The sequence below is a fragment of the Solanum pennellii genome, chromosome 6 (genome assembly GCF_001406875.1).
Source record: "Solanum pennellii chromosome 6, SPENNV200".
NCBI lineage: Eukaryota > Viridiplantae > Streptophyta > Magnoliopsida > Solanales > Solanaceae > Solanum > Solanum pennellii.
Genome location: NC_028642.1, coordinates 3,947,985 through 3,957,507, shown reverse-complemented (window position 1 = coordinate 3,957,507; position 9,523 = coordinate 3,947,985). Strand labels below are relative to the sequence as shown.

Sequence of the window (9,523 nt, the reverse complement as noted above, 5' to 3'; positions counted from 1 at the left end):
AGAAGAGTGGGGAATATGCTTCTTAGTTGAGGCTCGAACAATAAATGTCATGGCTTCCATTAACTTTGAAAAAGACTGGATTGAAGATTCAGAATACAATGCAGTCGATCATGTGGAGAAGCAAGACAGTGATGTCACCGATATAAAGCAAAAAGCTCTTGAAGATGTTCATACCAGTGATATGGTAACTTCTATCGAAGAAACCAAAGAAGTAACTCCTGAACAAGTAGTGTTTAAAAGTATGTGTGTCGATGAAGACCTTCATGGAGAAGACATTGAGGGAGATGTATTAGAAGCGAAAGTATCTGGTTAGTCATCTACAATATCAAGGTGGATTAATGACTCAGAGCAAATTTCGAAAGTAGATGGAGAAATATAGATCATATAGAGGAAGAAATTGATATTGCAGGCTCAAAGGTAAACGATATGATTTTTGAAAGCTCTGATGTCGTCAAAAAATCTATCGAGGAGATGATACAAGAATATGGCAGTGAATCCTATGTTGATATTGAGACTTCACTACAAATTGATAGCGTTTTTTTCTGGATAATATAGTTGTCAAGAAGCTAAGAGAAAGGGGGAGTTCATGAAATCAACAAGGAGATAATTTACATGGATCATTCGATGTGGGAAAATCTTTATCATTTGAATCAGCAAGAGGAGTCCAAAAGAAACTGCTGATATTTTCACCAAGATGTGGCTCAAAGCTTCGTTTGAGCTCCTCCACGACAAGTGACGGATAGTTTCCAAAAAATCACTTTAAGGGGGGAGTGTGAACAATAAAGATGATTTTTTGAGGTATAAATAATCCTAAATATTTAGTAGAACTTCTAGAGTTATGAAGAGTAGTACCTTAGTATTTGATGTATCTAGGAATTGCGTAGATGTTCTAGACAAGTAGATATTTATAGTGAAATATAGAAAAATCTAGATTCTTTTTAGATAGTTAGAAGATAATGTCATCTAGATTTTTCTTGTAGATCAATCTAGGATAACCTAGAAGATCCCAACTCTAGAATAAATAGGGGTGGTCATAGTCATTTCTAATCAACCCATCAAATAGTCTTTTTCTATATCAAAGTTTTCTTATTCAAAATATTCCTTCTCCTTTCCAGTTTCATCTTTTTTAGTTGAATCTTCCAATCTTAATTAACGATCTTGGGCTAGGCGAAGATTTTTCAAATTATACTTTTCTTTTGTGAGTTCTGCTATTCTCTATAATATAATTATCGGACACAAATAAAAAACCAAATCACGCTATTGGTGTGCAGCAACTACAAGGAAAGGCTGAATGATAATCACGATTAATTAGTGACTATTATGACTTTAAGTCATGCTTATTAGGTTCCTTATTGTGATTTTTAACTTAAATTTACTGTCAGCTTAATGATAATTTTATACTATCATATCAATTGAACTTGTTAAAGAAAAGTGCTTTATTTTTCATGTTATGAAAAATCATTTTTTTTATAAGTAATATTTGTAATTACCTTTTAAATAAAGTAAATTTTAATCTCAATCCTCTGATATATATTAATCTATTCTAGCAATTTTATTGTTTTTACTACTATATGTAATCAAAATTATTTTATATTTAATTAATTAACATGTGAATTTATGCTATTCTATTTCTGGATCTTCATAAATTAAACATGTTATATATCGTTTCATTATTTAACTATCATAAAATCAATTTATATTTGATTAAAATGTAAATTGACGTTATTCTACTTATAGATCATTATAAAATTAAACGTGTTATATATTATTTCATTATTTGACTATCAGATGTTAAATTATTATTATTATTATTTCATATATGAAGACAATACATTTTAAAGATAGTCTATTTCATATATAGTTCTTCGGATATAAAAGAATAGTTCTTCGGATATAAAAGAGCAAAAAGACAAATATTTTCACAAATTAAAGAACAAATTGTTGAGTCATATTTCACAAAGTTAAAATTAAAATTTCTCCAACAACTAAGAGTTTAAAAACAATTTTTTTTCCTCTTTATAATTGCACTTTTCAAAAAGTTTATATTTGAAAAATTCAAACAATTATTTTATATAAATTGTCTGCACTATTAAGCGAATAGTACATACTAAAATTTTAATATCTAAACTTACTCTAAAAATATTAGGTATATGAGATTTGTATATGAGATTTTTGAAGTGTTTTTCTGTCCAATATCTAGTATAATAATGATATATGCTATGTATTTTCACAATAATAATGCAAATTCAATTTACTTTACTTGAATCAAATTCATGATCAGATCATGGTAATTTTTAATAACTTAGAAGTAAAAAAATACACATTCACTTGATGACACTACATTTTTATGTCATATATATTTTTTAGCAATAAAATACAAATTTTCTAATCCACAAAATAAAAAATAAAAGTAAGATTTTGTTTTATTTTTTTATTTTATTTATGAAATTATATATATATATATATATATATATATATATATATATTTTCGTCCTTTCAATGCTTTATTATAGATTAGGTGTCTTGTGCAGAGATATTTTCAATGACACATCATTAGCTTCATCTTTCAACTTTCTTCCTTTATTGCTTTTTACTTTGGTTGCTGAAAATCTCTTCTATGTTTTTCCCATTCATCCCAGGTAAGGCTCCTTCAAATTTTTTCTTTGATTTCTCTAATGTTTTATTTTCCCTAAACTTTGATGGTTGTTTTTTCCTTCTTCTAGCTGTAATCGTTATTCTCTATTTATTCCCTCTTCTTCGCCACTCCTCCGGTGACGAAAACCAGCTGCTCCGGCTACAACTCTGGCGAAGAATCCCACAACGGTCAACGCTCGCCGAAGTCCGTTCTACGGTGTGCTTCAACTTCATTTGATGAATCTCAGAATAACGAGGAAGCTTAAGCTGAGTCATTATCGATTTTACCCTCCGATATCAGGGACAAAAATGACATTTCCATGTCGGAGAACTTCTGCGATTTACCACCGTTCGAGAGTTTCTTCCCAAATGATTTGTTTCAGTTCGAGAACCCGGCCCGTAGAGGACTTCTTTCAGGATTTCGGAGATGTATTCGGGTCTAACCCGCTTGTGGCTCTTTGATTTCATCGGCAGATTAATCGGCGATAAGTATAAATGGTTTAATATTCGTAATTTTAAAATTTAATTTTGTGTTTAGTTTACCAGTTTTGTTTAAATTTGTTGATTAATGTGAGTGATTAGTGAGTAATTAGTAATTAGTAGTATTAATATGTAACAGCTCCGTCACATTAACGGTGATGCTGATGGATGAGATTTTGCGGTACAGTGTTGTTTTGGTGTTTTGTGCTTCGTTAATAACAATAAACGACTTTAGCAATTATTAATTATTCACTAATTATTATTTTAATTGCTAATTAATTATTGATTTTTTTTTAATTGTGAAGGGGTGGGGTGGGGTCTGATAAAGGCACGTGTACGGACACGTGACTTTAGTAGCAAAAGAATTAGGTGAAAGAATGAAATGGCATAAATGCTTTTAACCTGCATTCACACATGCTTAGCCTTAACACATTCTCATCCTTCAAATTTTATAATTCGTTTTGTTAGATATTCCATATGTGTATTCAACATTTGAATTTAAGAAGATACATAATATATAAATCGAATACATTAAAAACTAATTCCAATACATTAAAAATTAACTCAAATATATTAAAATAAATCAAAAATAAATATATAATATAATATAATAATACTTGCTTATAAAGTTAATGCATTTTATAGGTATGCGAGTTAAATTTTGTTAATAATTTGTTTAATCTAACCACACACATAAAGAAATCTTGCGTCAAAAGCAGGTACTTGGCTTCTTTAAATCTACCACTATGTTAAGTTGTTAATTATGTGGACTTAATAGGGGTGCTTATCAATCGATTTGATCCGTCTTGTGAATTATCGATTCGATTTATCAGTTTGTAAACACCTTAAACCGATAATCAAATCAGTAAGATATTCGTTATCCTTCTCATCACATAATCTAGCTAAGGAATTTGTTTCCTCTCCAAATAGTATAAAATTCTTCAAATATTCAAGTGAGTTCGTGAAGACGAACTATAATCTTTAAAGCACCCAAATAAGAGTATTTCATGGCTAATCCATAGAACAAAACAACTATTTGAGTGAAATAATAGGTACATGTATACATGTCAGAGTAATCATTATTTGTGTCATAGCAAAACAAGAAATGACACGAAGCTGGACTATTTTCTTCTTCTAGTGAACCCCTCTTGTGCTTATGTTTTTTTCCTCTTGGACACAATTTTGAAATACTCCATAATGTCTATCTGGTTGTGGTATTACTTTTCAATATCTAGACAATTAACTATCCTTCTAACGTGCACATAATATATCTACTTTTTGATAAAAATATTAGGTCCCCCAAAATTGAGAGCTTAAGGAGTTTGTCATAAAAAAAAAAAAGAGAGATTAATGTGTACGCCAAACAATATTTTTTTACCATGATTAGTAGCAGTAGAAGATAAGGTGAGAATCAGTATTAGTCAACAATAGTTACATGTTCTCTCTCAGTAGCCAGCATGAAAGACACAAGAGACTGCAATTTAAAAACAATGAAAATAACAAATTCAATAGACAAATGAAGTCTTTGTATGTTAAAAAATGGTTATAAGTTAGAGTGCTATATAGAAATATCATTGTCATTCTTCATTCATAATCAAAAAAGTATCTTTATTAAAATGTTGCACTAAGTTTAGATTTAAGAATCAAAGTTAATCAATGTGCCACAATCTTATTAACCCGTATATGTATCGACACTTCCCTCTAGAAAATAGGTCTATTATTCATTTATTTAGTAAATATCCTTCATTGTTCAGTCAGTCTTTAGTCTTTATATCAAACTCGAAGACAATCATAAGAATAAACTAAGTTACTTACCTCATGAAATCTATCTGATTTACTTGATTCAAATTTATTCAAAAACACGTAGCAATCTTTTTTTCATCATTAGAATTAGTGATGTTATGCTTGTGTAAATTCATGTGGAATAGGAAGAGAAGTTAAAAGACACTCTTTTATCAAGGACATTGCTCTGTTAAACACATCAACCTTTTTTATTATTGGAGTTACGATAGATATGCAATGCTGATGTAGAACATAGTGTCTAAAATACAAATACAATGGCAAGTTGAAACTCAAAACTTTTGAAAGTCTATACCAACTATTTGTTATTTCTGTTAGGTTATATCTTCCTAACTCTATTAATTGTCTAATAGGAAACTCAACGGCAAGTTGTTAAGAACGGTACAATTATCACACATTATGAAAAGAGTTTGTTCCGTTCCAAACACACTTGGTGTCGATGGACATGTCCAAGAATCAACGAAGGCATATGGAACTCATGTTCATGATTTCACCAGGACGATCGATCGGGGCACAATTGTTGAACCAGTGGAAGAGGTTATACCCCCGAACCACCATTGTTGTCACCAATACAACTAAAAGTTACATCGTTTCACAGTTTCGACTATCAAGCTATATGCTTTGAGTTCGGTATCTCTCAACATTTTTCTATAATATACTTGCCACACATATTACCCATTTTCCGTAGCTGTTCTAACTTATTAACAACTTCTTACTTACTGCAAGATGTTTTTGCCCTCGTACGTAGCCCTCCATCATAAGCTTCAAATGGAAGCAGAATTCAAGATTTCATCATCATTGATTATCAGTAAGTACAATTTTACTGTCTAACCATGTAAATCAATCAATATTTGATAGAAAAAGTCAAGCAACCAACTTTGACTTTGTAGCTATATACCAACTGTTTTATCTTCGGTTTATAAATTATAACTGGTCATTCATTTTTGTTTAATAATCATACCATAATGAGTTTGTTGAGTGAAAATTTGTTCTTCACATTGAAGATGTATGACATTATGTAGAGACAAAAAGTTATACAATATATAACATATAATTCAATATATTATGAAACAATTTTTAATAACCATTCAAAGAGAGTAATTAACAAACTATTGTTCATCATTTTTATCATTTAAAACATATTTCATATTGGACTAAATCATCATTTAAGGTTTTTCTCTTTATTTTCATTAATATTTGAGTAATCTAACTAGACATGCCCTTGGAGTTTACAAGCTTTATAGAATAGTTGATTACTGAAATTTTTCAGCAATATTTAACTTCGGCTGTAATCGAACAAAAGAGAATATTGTATTCCTTGTGAAGGCCTTTAAAGAAGCTGCAATTGCCTTCATCTTGTCTCCTAATTTGGCTCTTTTGATTTGTGTCCCTTTGTTCTTCTTACAGTGATTGCTTCTTAATTAATAGGTGCACAAAATAGTTCATCTTTAGTGTCATTTTTCTCTTCTTAAAAAAGGAAGTTTGTTGGTATCTTTAGTGTTACTCTTTTAAGGTATTTAAGCAGTTATTAAGAGAACATATGACCACCTAATCTACTAGATGTAGATGTTAAAAATTAAAAACAACAACCTCAAGAACTATTGTTGTGCCTTCAGTTCCAGTGGTCCTAACTTCAGCTCTTTTCCCCCCAATTTGGCGGTTATTAGATCTCTCTTATGTTCTCAACAATCTTGATTTCATTTGTTTTCTTTTCTTTGGATCACATTGTCAAGGTCATTGATATTTAGGATAGGTAAGATATGAACATATGGACTGAAATTGACCTTAGTTACTTCAAATTTTGAACTTATTTTTATAAACTTAGTTACTTTAAAGTTGCAAACTTTCTTATCATGAGGCTTGGAGTTTTACAAAACTTGATATTAAAGAAAGTTTTCTCACACTTTGATTCCCAAGAGGATGCACATATAAAGCTCAAAACTTTTTAGTCAGATATTTGAGATAACTAAATCCCATCGTTAAATATGATCTTAGGTGCATGGAGGACCGGTGCTTAGAGATCATAGAATAAATGAAATCTCATGTAAATTGTTAGGGAGGACCAATACTGATAGAAATCACCTATTGCCATTCACTGCACCAGCAACTCTAGAAAACAACAAACGCAAGTTGTACCAGATCATGATGGAGGAAGACTGAAAAGGTATTCTCTTCACAACTTATTTTTACTTGATTCATACTACCACCGGATGCAAATACACATTCTGTCGTTTATGTTGTTTTAATACCCTCAAAAATATCGCTTGTTAATTAGAATCCTAATCTAACTCTAATTAACCAAACTACATTCATTTGTCATTCTATTTCTCCAACAATTGATACCTTTAAATGTTGATGGCGTAAACTTTTGCTGCCTACTTCTTCAAAATTCTCAGGTACAACCCAAAATAATTAAACTATATTTTGATCTTACATGTTGTCTTTAATTCTGAAATACTCCATTCACTAACAAACTTTAGAATTGTTGATGCAGTGATCCACATTTACTATACTAAATTCATTCTTAAATAATCCTATCACTTTAAGTTGTACTAAATTCATTTTTCCTCTTATTTCACAGGTAATTTTTATCTGGAGCTGCCCAACTCTGAAAAGCAGTCAAAAGGTAGAACTATGTAAATATAATAGGATGTAAATATCTAAATAATACAGCCAGAAAAACAAACTAAACAATTGCCAACTATATTTACAATATCTAGCGATCTCTATATCTATGTATCTCCATATGTACATTTAGTCGGCTCATACATTTGATATATGTTTAGATCCAACTAACAAAAAACTTTCAACGTTGGGCCCGTGCAAGCACGGGCCACCTCTATCTAGTATATATATATATATATCGTCAATGTAAAAACTTTCTTTTTATAAGTAAACCTTGTTAATATATGAGATTTGTAAATTTGAAAATAGTTCAAGTTACGTATAAAAAATGTAAATCTTTTTTTTTACAATACGAGGTCTATATATTAGAGGATATCGTAAGCTTTCTTAAAGTATCATGAGATTTATAATTTTTATAATAAGATAGATTATCTGTTAAAACAAATAGAGATAATCTGTTAGTGTAAAAATTTCTTTATTAATAATGTATATAATTTAAACTCGGATAACAAGTTGCTCAAGCAAGTAAATATGACCTTAAACTCTTTGTTAATTTAATGTGGTATATTATAGTGTTATATTTTATACTATGAGTATGTTTGGTATAAAGGGAAGTGTTTCTTTTGACATTATTTTCTTTTGTTCGACGAGGAAAATTATATTATTTTTAAATTATTTATATATAATTTAAATAAATATTATAAAAATTGAGGGTTAATTGTAAAATTTGTTTTTCTGGCATCAATTAGAAAAACTATATATTTTGTTAAAAATAAAATAAATTGACATGCCAAAAATGTGAAAAAAATTAAAAATACATTTTCCACCATTCCCAAAATCGCAAAATTTGGCTTTTGGAATTCAATCACCTTTTTCACATTGGCAATGTTTATTGAAAATGAAGAGGGAAGGATCAAAATAGTCCCTTTTCTTTAGGTTAAGGTTTAAAGTAATCCTTGAGTTTTTACATAGAGCAATAATAGTCCCTCATGTTGCAATATTAGTGCACTTTTGGTCCTCCTCTAAATTTTACCTATTTTTTAGCATTGATTTTATCCACAACTTATGTATGGGATGTTCAATCATTATTTTATATATTTAGTAGAAATAACAACTCCATATGAACGAATGTGAGAAGGAAAACATTTTGTTTTGTTTAGTAGAAACTAAACTGCAGGTAAAGTCGAGAGGTTTATCATGATAATTTCACGTGCAATAGTATAATTTTTTCTTTTCATGTAAAGTCATATGTTAAGATGTTTTTAGTTTAGCTACAATAATATTTCTAGTGAACAGAATAAGGTGTTTTTCTTATCACCTTCTCTCAGATAGAGTTATTATTTCTATTATATATATAAAATGACGATTGGACATTCTTATATAAAATTTTGGACAAAATTAATGTTAAAAAATAGGCAAAATTTTACGGAAGGATGGAACTATTACTGCTCCATGTGAAAACTCAAGGATCACTTTGAGCCTTAACCCAAAATTGAGGGACTATTTTGAGCCTTTTCTCGAAAATGAAAGGAAAAAGTTGGAAAAAATTAAGGAAATAAAATCAAGAAAAAATGTATAAAGATAAAGTTGTGCACTTTTTAAAATGATTTATCAAGATAATGATTATCCTTTACCCACCAAATTTATCAAAATCATACAACAAATTTTGATGGGAGGGCCCAAAGTGTTCCCATTAATTGGAATATAATCAAACTTTTGTTGACTTTAAAAAACTATGAAAATGATGGAACATGGTATAACAATTTTTATTTCATTTTTAAAATTTTAAAAAGCTTGTAAAAACTTCCCATCTTAATTTAACTTTTATTATTATTATTATTATCCTTGTGATATCTATCGAGGCACTTGTATTACTTAAATATGCAATTTAATTTCTCTACTCGTGAATATTCACAATTTACAATTTCCACTATTTGATTACACATATATTATATTAAACTTGTATCATTAAATCATATTTAAA

At 29.3% G+C, this 9,523-nt stretch overlaps 1 long non-coding RNA gene across 1 annotated transcript; it reads left to right on the top strand.

The window, feature by feature from the left end:
- The first annotated feature begins 2,501 nt into the window (after positions 1 to 2,501).
- LOC107022580 lies at positions 2,502 to 3,355 on the top strand. The gene is made up of 2 exons (XR_001457130.2): positions 2,502 to 2,639; positions 2,724 to 3,355. It is a non-coding gene; the product is annotated as an uncharacterized LOC107022580 (long non-coding RNA).
- The last annotated feature ends 6,168 nt before the right edge of the window (positions 3,356 to 9,523 follow it).